Here is a 13,701-nt window from a genome sequence, read left to right as displayed (position 1 = left end):
GAGTAGGCAGTTGTAATCATCCATATTACTTATCCACTGTGAAGTTTCCAGGTTCCCACTGTTCAGGTGGCAAGGACTCAACAATTTTAACGGGTGGCCTGGGGGGAGAAGCTGCTGCGCCTTATCCACCAGGTGAAGATAGTGTGAACAGGAACCAGGACCAGAAGATTCTCAAGCATTTTATTATTGTTTAGAGTTTTTACAAAGAGGCTACTTATAAGAGGTTAGAAATAGAAAACGGTCAATGAAACAAGACTCATGAATGATTCTTTTATTCAAAAAAAATTCTGTTTGAATAAAAGTCAGTTATGAAATGTTGTCCCTCTATTTTTCCATTTAGTAAATTATTGTCCAGTTGCAGAATAGGAGTCATGTATTTTAGGGTTACGGTTGGGGTTATGAATACCTGTCTGATTAGTCGCTATCAGTTATTGAATATCAGCTGATTGTTAATAATTACTGGATCACCTTTGAATTTTGCTTCAGTCCTCAACTGCCTTGTGCAGTTTCAGCATTCTTTTCAGTTATTAGCCAAAGTAATCTCATGGGATTTTGCTGATTTGCTTTGCAACATTGGCATAATGTCACTTTACTATGCACATTACAAAATCCCCAAGAGACTGTCAATTGTGTCAAATTAAAAAAAATACTGGTAGAAAGTGCTGAATAAATGAAAATAATTAACTTACTAATGGTCCTTAATAATTTTAATCACATGTTAAACATTATAAAAGGCCAAGGTCCAATTTAAATGGAGTTGCAACATCATAAATGCTGTTTGTGACAGTTTTGCAATTCCAACATGTTGTAAAATCTAAAACAATTTCAAGACTTATCTTAATAAACTTTTTTTAAGCTTTCCTTTTAATTGTACCTACCTTTTTGCAGATTTGAAGCTATTAAAATTACATAAATGTACCTTACAGACATATACATCAATGTTAATGCATATATTTATCAATTATTTTTTGATTGGACACTCGGGCCGTGATTTTCCTGACCTCGGCGGGTCCATGGTGGGTGATATCGGAGGCGGATCCCAACCCCACTGCTGGCTCCATCCTGGCCTCTGACATGACATTCCCCTGATTCGGCTTGTTAAGCCCACCCAGCGAATTTCCCAGCCAATTGAAGGAAGTGAATCTGATGATGTCAAGTCATCAGCTGGTTTCCTTAAAGGGACCAAGCGCAAATTTACTTTGACAGTTGTGCTGTCAGTGTTCTACAGCATTGAGGTGCTGCAAACACTGACAAGCACTGCACAGAGGTATACAGCTGCACCCAAGTTCTCCTATGACTCCCTCCATATGCTTATGAATTGACTCACAGCATGCAGCATCTCTTCCCTTCCAATGGGTGGAAGAGACCTCCCCAGGAGATCAACACAGCTTGGTTGCACATTGTACAGGATGGCACAAGCAGCGATGTCGTCAGGAGGACCAGGCTGCAGTGCAGTGGCGCAAACCTTTCAAAGATCTCAGTAGATCACAAAATGTTACTGCAAAGCCACACTCAACCTCATCCTGCTGTGCCACTCATCATATCCCCATCACTTTGCCTTCCCTACCCTACTCCTGCACATCCTTACTCACACCAACTATATTTGCACCTCCACTTCCCCATCTCACTAGCCACCTCTCACACTCACCCTCATTCTAGTCCGATCATACCAATTAACAACACACAAGGGTAGGCACTTGTGTGTCTTAGCAAATGATCATGTGAAGTTTCTGTTAATGTGCTGACATACATTGAAATCTTTATTTTCAACACTTTGCTTTCTTGGACAGATTTGTGTGCACCTTTGGAAGTGGCTTAGTGATTTGCAGTGAATGGTGAGACATAACGGTATCCCCCGCAATGGTGATGAGTGTAAAAGGAATGGCTTGTGCATTGTAGGGATGCATTATGGTGTTGGTGTGGGGTGATGCCAATCTGGCGCATCATGTGGTAGCCAGGGTGTACAGCGTCAAGTGAAGTAAATGTTGCCATGGTGAGGCCATCCCTGGCATCCCAGGCAGCAATGTGGTTGGGTGCTGATGCCCTCTGTCCTGTGCAGCATCAGGTGATTGCAGAGAAGGTTGATGTGATTGTTGGTGCTGCTGGTGTGCTTGGTGCTGCTGGTGTTGGGGCTGATCATGGTCAGGTTCTGAGGACCAAGGTGAGAGAGTATAAAGTGCACCGATGCTGATGGAATTGATGGCAGGTGAAGTAGAGATGACAGAAGCGATCTGTCAATAGTGGGCGAGGTAATGAGGTCAGACTGTATGGAAACTTATGTAAAGACTTGCAGCATCCTGAATCTGTAATGGAAATGCAGTTTAGAGATGCTAGTGCTTAAGGGAAGATATCTGAATCAGCTGGAGCTTTGAGTTGGCATTTGAAGCTGATAACCCATCAGCTGATTCAGTGGCCACTGACTTCCCGCTTCAGCTTCACTGACGAGGTCTAGGCACACCTGTCAGTTTCAAAAAGCTGGCAAAAAAAGCATTGTTAAGTGGCTGTAAACAAGCCACTAATGATTTGAATTGGGTCCCCTGCTGCTGAGTGTGCTCAACACTGGCAGACCTGACATCTGGAAATGCAGGTGTGCACATTTTGACAGCGGGTTCCTGACCCGCTGTCAATCATTTAAAATTTCACAGTCGACCCGCCACCTATCCCGTCCGCTGAGCGCCGGCAATATTGCCGCCGAGGAGACTATTTTGAGTTATTGAAAACGAGTTGAAAGCTTGTGCCTAGTCAAGTCCAGGCCGAGCACTCAATTTCTGAGTAATGCCAGGCATTACTGAAGCCTCTTCAATCTCCATTTTTCTAAAAAGTTTTGTCTGTGATTGAAGCTAGGGGACATTAAATGGTAATGCACATTTTTTAAATGTTCCTGTATTTTACAGTTACATCGTTCATATATTAAGGGTACATTTCATGCACACCACTACAATTGTATATTCATTGAAAACAATGGGTGGATAATATGGGAGGCACACATGCAGATTATGAAATTAATACTTTGCAGAAGGAACATGTAACTAATAAAGAGTAGTAGCCAATTTCATATACATATACTAATGATCCACAGCACTGTTTGAAATGTGATTGAACAGTTTCTTCAAATTGCTAGTTCAAAGAAAGCAGAGCAGTACTAAAATATTTCTGTATAAAACGTTCCCTTTTCTCTAGAAAAGAGAAGGCTGAGGGGTGATTTAATAGAGTTCTTTAAAATTATGAAGGGGCTTGATAGAGTAAACATAGAGAAGATTTCTCCACTTGTAGGGAGACCAAATGCCTTGGGGCCATAAATATAAGACAGTCATCAATAAATCTAATAGAAATTCAGGAGAAACGACGGGCTCGATTTTAATATCCCTGAGGAGGCGGGTTTGGACGGGGGGTCTGTAGCAAAAATCGTGGAAAAAATGGCTTCAGACACCCAACCTGCCTCCATCCCACCCCCAATCAATTTTCGTGAGTGTCTGTTCAACCACTCCCAAACTGACCCAACTGGAACCGATGGGACAGGTAGTTAAGGCAGTTAACTGCCTTGCTAAGGCAGTTAACTGCCTTGCTAATCCTACTTCTGTAGTGGTTCCCCATTTTCTTGTTTCTGGCACCTGTTTCCCGACTAGTCAGAAACAGGCCAGGTTCAAGGAGATGAGTTGCTGGAGGACATGATTTGTTTTTATTGGTGGAGCACTTTAAAAACACCCCTGAAACATGGCTGATATTCAGATGCAACAACTTTGCTGTTGTAAGTATGGGATAAGATTTTGCACATCTACAGACCTTGTGACTATTCAAGCTGACACCCATCTACAGTGTGACATGAATGGAATAATTTCAGGCCACTTCGACTGTGCGCTTGAAAGCTTGTTGCCTCAAATGAAATCTATAGCAAAGGGATGGGAAACATTTATGCCCTCTCATCCTGGTCCTCATCATCGGAGGAGTAGCAGCCGCATGGCTCAGCACAGATCTTCCTGGGAAGAGGAGTAGGAGGAGGAGGAGGGGTGCCTTGCATGTCCTGTTGTGACCAATGCAGCATCCCTCCAGTTCACTGCTGCCCTTCAAGCAGGGTATGCACACTGCCATGCCACATTAGCATAAGCTTACTCTTCAAACATAGGTGGCTACCATATGGCTCTGTAATTGCAGGCGACACTTGTCCAACGTCATACATCGGGGTCGAATTTGTCGAACCAGTCGGGAAGAAGGCGGGACTTCCCCTTTTGGGTTTCTGACCCGCCTACTTCGACATCCGGCCAATCCGCACAATTTTCCCTTGATTGACCTTGTTGAGCCCACCCAGCGGGCTCAGCAGGCCAATTAAGGGCCACCCGGCAACAGGTGACATCACAGACTGAAATTTCATCTGTCAAGATTTCTGACAGATGAAATATCAGTGTTTTACAGCTGTTTGAAGCTGTCAAACACTGACAGTCTGATTTCTAAGATGAGTCCTTCTGCGCAGACTCATTTAGAAATCTCACCAGCACTAAAAGCTGAAGGCTGTCACTTTTGACAGATCGCAGCCGTTCAGCTTTCAGTTCCGGCTGAGTGCTGCGCTCCCAACGGCTACAGGAAGAAAGGCTGTTAAGGTAAGTAAAGGTAAGTAAAAGTTCTTTACACACTTTAGACACACCAAACACACTTACCTTTACACTCATGCACCTATCACTCACCTGAGCGCCGACATCGCGACCCCTCCAACTCATTCAACCCGACGGCCCGCTGCTCTAACCTGGCGTGGTTTGGAGCCGTCGGGAAACATCACGAAACCCCTCAAAATGGGGATTAGGCTAAAAACTGCCCGTTAACTCCCTGTTAACAGGCAGTTAATTGGCACTAATCCCTTCCCGCCTGGTTTCGGTGGGTCCCAGTGCGGGGCAGGTACCCGCCACCCCTGAAACTTACGTGGGGCGGGGTTTTGGGCGGGATGGTGTCGGGACCCCCAAAGTCGGGATTTCCCCCCCCCCCCACATGCTTGAAACCCCGCCTGACGGCTCCCCGAAATTCTGGCCCATCATCTCTGCTATACCCTGTTATTTCCTGTCACTTTTACCATCAGCATTACAAAAGCAAGTCGCCCTGAGCCCTCAATGCGCTTTTGCCGTTTCCCATAACACATCAGCCACACAATCAACTGTTTGACATAATTTATCTTTTACACATCACAAAAGGATAATAAACCAGCAACAGTCAGAAAAAAAAGATAAATCACCCAAGTGACTCCCCTTGTGACTGTAGGTGCTTAATCTTTCTCTTACACGTGCTTCTACATGGTGCTTCCCCTGTGGCTTCAGAAGATGTAGAGGCATCTTGCTGACTAGGATGTTGCGCCTGCTTAGATGCTTTTGGCGGACGTCCTCTGGGTTTGCGAGCCTGGGAGGGCTCTTCAACAATCTGCTCTTTCTGCGGCTGTGCAGGGGCTGAAATGGCCATCTCAGTTGTCTCTGCAAAGTAGGTCTCTGACCAAGGGCTTCGCAGTGGCATGGTCGTGTGGGCGCTTTGAGAGGAGCCCACACTTCTTTCTGTCCTGCCAACAACATCCCTCTCATGGGTCAGCTGCACCTCAGTGCTGGCAAGTGGCTTGAGAGCACCTTGCTGCACAACAGGGGGGCCATGAGGACCCGTATCTGCACTGGCAGTCCTCATCACAAGGACTTCCATGAAGCTCTGGTCTCTCTGCTCAATAACTGCCCATCTCTCCTCCAGAGATTGCATTCTATTTTGAACAGTCACCATGTTTTCCTGACTCTGGCAACTTATTTCCTCCATGGCTGTAGCCATCCTTTCCTCTGAGGTAGCCAGCCTTTCCACGGAGGTTTCCATCCTATCAATGGTGGTGCGTTCATGTGTCATTGCCTCCACCACGGCAGTGTTGATGTTACAGATGAACTCCTCCATTCTCTCCACACTCGCACTAACCCTGGAGGCAAACCCTTCCAGAGACTCCTGCACTTGTTCCTGTATTTCCCAAACTGCTCTTTTTCTGGATGGCCCCAGAGGCACAGCGTCTGCATGCAGCTCAGCAGAGCTAGGAGATTGCTGCGACCTCCGCCAAGGACTCTCCACTGTTGTCGCTGTTTCCACCATCTGCTGATGCTCACTTGTGCACTGTAATAGACCAGGTGGCAACAATACTCTAACTCGCGAGGGCCCCACCGTCCTGATGACGCTGCTGCCTCAGAAGCTTCAGGTTCCTCTGAGGAGTTTTCAGGTTCCTCTGAGGAGTTGTCCGGTTCTTCGTCCTGGATTGTGGGGAGGGGGGCACTCGATGGTCCTGTGGGAGAGTAAAGGCATGATTTAGACATCTGATATTGATGTAGCAGACACATCCTTTTGAGCAGATGATACAATGCGATTCTCTATGTACATCATATGCCATTGCTTTCTGAGAGGAAATAAACTCTATTATATCACCATCTTCCTCTAGTGTGCCTGTCTCTCCATCGCCCACTTCCAGGTCCTCGCCACCTCCAACAATCTAGCTTGCAGCCTCCTCGGCACTGGTCAATGCTGCTAGGGTAGGTGTTCCTCCTCCAGTCATTGCTCTCTCCCTCTTATTGTGGGCTATCTTTTCCTGCAAGGAGGGACACAAGTGATGTTTCAGCCACAGTGATGGAGTGAGTGTGAAGAATCCCTACCATTGAAACTTTGAGGGAGACGAGGATGAGGTAAGGTGCCAGGAGGAAGCTAGCTCTCTGTGCGTTGTTAGTTGTTGTCACTGCATGACAGTGAGAGCAAGTCTAAGGGGTGCATAGGCAGGATGCTGAAGTGATTCAGTGCTGAGCCAGAGATGGATAGGTAAGGGAGCAAGGGAAGTAAAGGTAAGGTGGGGCGTGGAGGAGCAGGTTTACAATGCAGAGTGCTAGTGATGAGAAGAGAAGGGAAGCAGGTTGAAGGCAAGTGTGATGGGATACTCACCTTTGATGTTCGCACAAGATTATTAAACAAGATCATGGATCCATGAGCATGCATATATGGACCTTGCGCTGACCTCCTCAGCAATGCGCAGCCAGGCTGCCTTGGTCGGTTGAGGAGTCTTCCTCTGGACATCAGGAGGGAATAGAATCTTCCTGCGCCCTTTGACAGCATCCACAAGAACATGGAGGGAGTCATCATTAAAACGAGGAGCTGCCTTGCTTCTGGAAGAATTCATTGGCCCAGAAATTCAGGTCGGGGGCATCCCGCGGGTGCAAGCCCCCGACCTGCACTTACCTAGCGCGCCGGCCGTTGAGCTGTGGGCCCACGTGGGATTCTGATCCTGGGCCTCCTCCAACTGCCGGCATGCAGTGCTTGCTTATCCCAGGGGCGCAGTTAGTTCGAAGTGTCCCCTGGGATCACTTGGGCCATGGAGAGCCAATGGTAGCAGGGAATGCTTCATTCATAAATTTGACAGGAAGAGCTGTCAAACCTATAAATACTATAAGCCCCAAAACATAACTAAAACTTGAAATATATATATTATTTTAATCACATTTTTAAAATAACTATAAATTACATGAAATAGCTATTTTAAACAATAATTTAAATTTTTGAAAAAATTAATTACATTTTCTAACGGGGCTAAAAATAAACTTACCTTTCTTTAAAGTATTTAAAAATAATAAACCTGCGGAAAAAATGTTTTAATTTTAATTAATTCACCACTTACCTTGTTAAAAGCAGGCCTTGTGCCTGCTTTTTAAAAGTGTAACCGTTGGAGACTTACCCTCCCGGAGAAACCTGCAAAAAAAACGTAAGTTCAATGCGCACGTGCTGCCTCTCCGGCGCACTCGTTCCACCTGTCACCCCCTTCTTTCAAGGGAACGTAAGTTCCGGTTTCCCGCGCATGCACAGTGCATGCACAAAACCGACACTTTCGTTGGGCCTACGCGTGAGTACCCAGCGTGTACTCACGCGCGGGGACCTGAATTTCTGGGCCATTGTGTCTAAATCAATTTCAATGAGTCCAGGAATCCACAAGAGAAAGGCTTAGGCTGAATGGCTGCTTTAAAAGCAGCAACTATGATGACGTCATCAGAGGTGGTCTGCCGACCCGATCGCACTCATTGGACTGGCCAGCTAGCCTCATTGAAATGAACAAGCTCATTGAATCAAAATCGGATGTCAGCAGCTGATCCCGCCGGAAGTGGCCCCGGAACCCGCCCACCATGCAACCCGACTCCAACCCGCCTCGGGAATTAAAATCGAGCCCGTCTTTACCCAAGGAGTGGTAAGAATGTGGCACACACTACCACAAGGAATAGTTGAGGCGAATTGTATAGATGCATTTAAGTGAAAGTTAGATAAACACATGAGGGAGCAAGGAATAGAAAGTTATTCTTGTCGGGTTAGATGGAGTAAAGTGGGAGATGGCACACGTGGAACATAAACACCAGCACAGACCAGTTGAGCTGACTGGCCTGTTTCTTTGCTGTACACGCTATGTAATTTTATATAAGATCTAATCCTTTTTTATACAGCATGAACGCACTTTGCTTATTTCTCCCCAAAAATGAAAAGAATTTGTCTGTGTGCTACGTGTATCAAGATTGAAAACCCATTTGTAAAGAACGGGTTTATGAGCTTTTACATATGCACACAGAAGAAATATTTCCCTCTTCCCATAGTATTTATACAGAAATGCCCAAAGTGGAAAGAAACCCCTTACAAATAGTTCCAATTTTGCATAAGATGCTTACACTTTGATTTGAACCTGGAGCCAGCCAGGAACTGCAGTAGAAATGACATCAAATTATATTGTTAGCTGAATATAATTTTTGACTTGGGATAGTTTGTAGCATGTGACATTGGAAACAGATGATATAACAAATGTATCCCAGGTTTATGAGCTTTGATCAACACATGTTCATATTTTGACATTTGTGTTGTACGTTCTTTCTATTGTTTGTGATAATGTTCAATATGACTTTTACTTGAACATTTTGCTAAACAGAGAGATAAATTGCCTTGCATTACTTTGTATCATAACAGGCCTCCACATTATTTAAGTGCTGTAATTACAGTAAATAATTCCAATAGATTATGTATCATTTGCTAGGAATTTGCATTACAATTTTGACTGTACAATGGTTGCTGCGAATTTAATGGAGTTTTGTGTATTCTATTGTGTGGATATACAGCATTGTCTTGAGTTGCATTCTTATGGTCATTCCACAGAACATAGAATTTCTAAGGTGATTTAGTTATCTGAAGGAGTAATTGATTAATCTAGAAACAAAGCAGTTTTAACATTTATTTTAAAATGCACTAATATTTTGGAATCATTAGGCAAGGGATACTACTGCTTGGCAGTGATGTACTGTTTGGGCATCCAGCATCAGAATCAAGCAGCTGCATATCAGGTATAACACTGCTAAATAACAGAATAACACTCCCTCCACTCTGCCCCAACAATTTGACTCAGATCCAGCTTCTGAAGACTGCCTTCCTGCAACCATATTGCAATTTCCCATTTGCCACAACAGCTATCCAATGGCCTCTCTGAATGAGATTTTCAAGATTTAGGGGCATGCAGTAGACTGCCTAAACTTGTTTCATGTAGCACCATGCAGTGGAGGAAATTTTTGTACCATCATCGAGGATAGAATTAAACCCAATTCACAGAGGTGAAAGGTCAATACCTAGCACATTGCTCCACCACACATACTTCGCTAGTATTAAGACAACACTAAGGCCTAGAAATTGGGTATAGCCCCGCTTGAGGTGTTAGAACTGGCGCTGCGCAAAGTTTATAGCCAGACGAAACTTGTCACCACCTGGCGCGATATTGGGTTGCATCGCCCCTAAAGGGGATTGAGGCTCGAATTCAGGCGTTCCACGGGACTCCTAAGGCGGTAAACTTCCGGCGCAACCCAATATCGGAGCGGACAGGCGCAGCGCAGGTGCTCTCAATTACTGATGACCACGAGACTTCCAGGCACCGGCCAGCTCTTAAAGGGGTGGGTCAGTCAGCTTCAGCATCCACACTCTGCGCCTTGCAGGCCTCAGAATCGGCGCAGGCCCTTCTCTGGCGCTAAAAACTTGGACCAGATGGAGAAGGTGAGAGAGAGAGCAGAGCGCTTCACCAATGAGGCTCTGGAGCAATTGGTGGCCGCAGTGGAGCGCCGGCGAGATATTCTCTACCCAAACAATGGCACGAGGCTGAATCATAAGGACTACCAACGAGCTTGGAGGGATGTATGCCAGAGGGTCAACTCCAGCAGCATGGTGGCCAGGAGCCCTGTCCAACGCAGAAAGAAATTCAACAACCTCACTTGGGTCGTGAGGGTGAGTGTTGTTTCTGCAAACTTCTGCATCCCTTCATTTGCACCTGACTTTATGGCTACAGGGTGGGCTGTGCCCCATTGGCCATCTACCAGCAAGCACGCATGGCCCTTTCTGGGCACACACATGCACATTTGACTCAAGGCGTCATGTAAGGGCTCTTGCACCATGGGGGGCATGAGATGATCACTCAGGGCATCATGTAACATAACTTCCCCTCCTTTCCCCTGCAGTCCAAGCTGGCGAGGATTGGCAAAGACCAGCTTTGCACCGGTGGAGGACCTCCACAAGTGGTCACTCTCACGGATCTCGAGGAGAGAGTCCACCAGATTCTTGGAGGTCGTCTGAGTGGTCCTGTAGCCACTGCAGCTGCCGACCCCATTGTTCACAGCGATAGTAAGGTTCTCACCTTTAACAACTGTCTCCTTCCACTTGTTCCCCCCGCCAGCATGCTTTCTCACTGTGGACCCATGTCATAGCCTTGCCGCAATCTGGCATCCCTTGCTGCCAAGCTGTCCTTTTGCTCAAGCCACTCTTCCACCTCCCTGCTTTCAGATGCTGCATCACCAGCTCGGGAGCCGGGCCCTCAAGCTGCCAGTGCCAGTGCCTCCGAAGGCTCAATGAGAAAATTACTGTCCAACAGAAGGTCAGCAACTCTCTCCAGCAATGATCAGAATGGCCAGCCTAAATGGCTGCAGATTTTATACTAGTGCTTTCCCCTTTAAATAGCACCCCTCGAGTCTGAGAAGGGCCTGGGAATGCTCCATCCAACTGTCACTAATAGCGCCAGACGAAAAGGTTGCGGGCGCCACCGAATATCCGGTCCGGGGCACCAAAAAGGCGTTGCACACTGAAATGACGTCATGATCTGCCTGCGCCCGCGGGCGAGCGAAAAGAGTTAGCGCCGGCGCTAAAAGGATACTCAATATGGGAGGTGGCACTATATTCACTGCGCCCGCCCTAAAATTGGGTAACGCCCCAATTCTTGGGCTCTTTAGGCGCTAATCGCTGGCGCTACCAACTGAATTTCTAGGCCTAATTCTTTTCCAGTGCAATTAGCATTGATGATGCAATTAGTAATGCATTGGGTTGTGTTCTCTACACTTGGTAGAAGTTCCATAGATAACAGTAGCAGGGTTCCAAATAAATTTCTTAGCTACATATCCTGCCCATTGCACTGTACGGTAGTGAAGTATGGGGCCCGCTAAATCACCAAAGCTACACTAAATGGGAAAAACACACAATAGAAGCCCTACATGCAGAATTCTGCCGAAGCATCCTTCGCACCCAAAGAAAAACGCCAACAAATGCATGCAGAGCCGAACTAGGCAGATACCCACTGATAATAAACATCCAAAAACGAGCACTAAACTTCCTAAATCACCTCAAATCTAGCTCCCCAGACACCCTTCATTTCAAAGCCTTTCAGACCCAAGAGCTAAACCCAGAAAAGAGTCCCCTGAGTCAGCTGCTACTGAAACTAAGTACTCAGCCGGACCCTGACCAGCCCCAGACCAACACAGCCGTCCAAACACCAATCCGAGTGAACCAAATCATTAAACAATGCAAAGAAACCTACCTGGAACATTGGAACAAAATAACCGAAAGCCAAAGCAGATTAGAATGTTACCGGGCCCTAAAAAGAGAATATAAACTGGCAGACTACCTCACGACCATCAGAGACACAAAACAGAGACAGACCCTCACCAGGTACAGACTAAGCGACCACCAACTGGAAATTGAAAAAGGCAGATACAAGAAATCCTGGCAGCCTAGAGAGAATAGAATATGCGATCAATGTCTGGCCGGCGAGGTTGAAACAGAAATGCTTTTCCTCCTAAAATGCGAAAAATTCAACACATCAAGAAACATATTATTCAACAAGCTAAGCCAAACAACCCCAGATTTCAAGGAATTGGATGACCTGTCAAAATTGAGATTAGTCCTGGGAGAAGGAGACAGACCATACCTTGGGGCCAAATATGTAACAACATGTCACAACCTGAGGACTGTTTAAAATTAAGACTGTTTAAAATTAATATTGAACGTACCAAATGAAGTAGAAAGACTGTTTAAAATTAATATTGTTTAAAAGTAATATTGTATGTACCCAACAAATGTCAAATCGATTGACACCTACAGAATGTTGGAAAACTGTACCTTTTTGCTATGTAAGCTTTGGCAATATGGTTCTCTGTAAACTTTCATGCCAATAAAGCATTTGAATTGGAATTGGAATTGGAATTGCAACACATGGGAAGTAGAAGATAAGATTGCTAACAAATGAAGACTATAGAAAACTTTCAGATCCAATCTTTTTAGTTCTGTTGTCTGTAATTTATAGACATCAAGGATGGGATAAATATCTTTCAGTATTCATTACCACCAGTGTGATGTAATGTTGGGTATTTTAATGAGTTATTCCCTCTTGCGACAGTATCACCATGCTTCCTGTGAGCAAACCTCACATCCCTTGCAAACCAAAACCCACTACCCTGTCGTGTTCTGCACCTGCAGAGACCTTGTACCCTTTAGGACTCACACAATCCTAGACCGCTAGTACCTTCTGCTCTTCATTTCTCTCCAAGAAGCTCTGAAAGACAATACTATTAACACGACACACAAGATGGGCTTAGATTCTTAAATGAACCAACTAGATTTATTTACAGAAATTAAACAAGTAGGACATATAAGAGCTGATTCCCTGATTAAGTGCTTCTGAGAGGAGTTGCACTTGGAGGGAAACGCTGGTCAGGAAATTGTGGGCCCGTAGCCCCTGATTTTCCATCGGTTTAAACTAATGTGTGACTCATTCATGATGTTCAAAGCTTTGCTTATTACTAGTCAGTTTGTTTTTGTAAGTTACCTTAATATTGACAAAATTGGTGTGAGTTACTCAAATCTGTTGTTAATGACTTCTGAACCTTTCTAAAACTGAACCTTTTAGCATCAAGCCAATGAGACAGTAATAGCATTATTATCCTCAGACTAAAGCAGAATTTAGGTGCCCAATTCATAAAAGATAAGCTTCAAATACAATCTAAAATCCAAATAGGTCACACTTTAATTAAGTTACATTCAAAAACATGTCTTAATTTTGCCTCACTGCAGGTAGATTTAAGTCAGGTGGCCCACTGACTAAGAACAATTATGGCAGACATGTAGACAGGGTCAATTGTCCATTTTAAAAAAATTTGTTTATGAGATGTGGGCGTCGCTGGCAAGGCCACCATTTATTGCCCATCCCTAATTGCCCTTGAGAAGGTGGTGGTGAGCTGCCGTCTTGAACCGCTGCAGCCCGTGTGGTGAAGGTACTACCACAGAGCTGTTAGGGAGGGAGTTCCAAGATTTTGACACAGCGACGATGAAGGATCTAAGTCAGGATGATGTGTGACTTGGAGGGGAACTTGGAGGTGGTGGTGTTCCCATGCG

The sequence above is a fragment of the Somniosus microcephalus genome, chromosome 10 (assembly GCF_052327205.1).
Source record: "Somniosus microcephalus isolate GS21.2 chromosome 10, FLI_Smic_1.0, whole genome shotgun sequence".
In the NCBI taxonomy this organism is placed as follows: domain Eukaryota; kingdom Metazoa; phylum Chordata; class Chondrichthyes; order Squaliformes; family Somniosidae; genus Somniosus; species Somniosus microcephalus.
Note: the sequence above shows the minus strand (reverse complement) of the source record.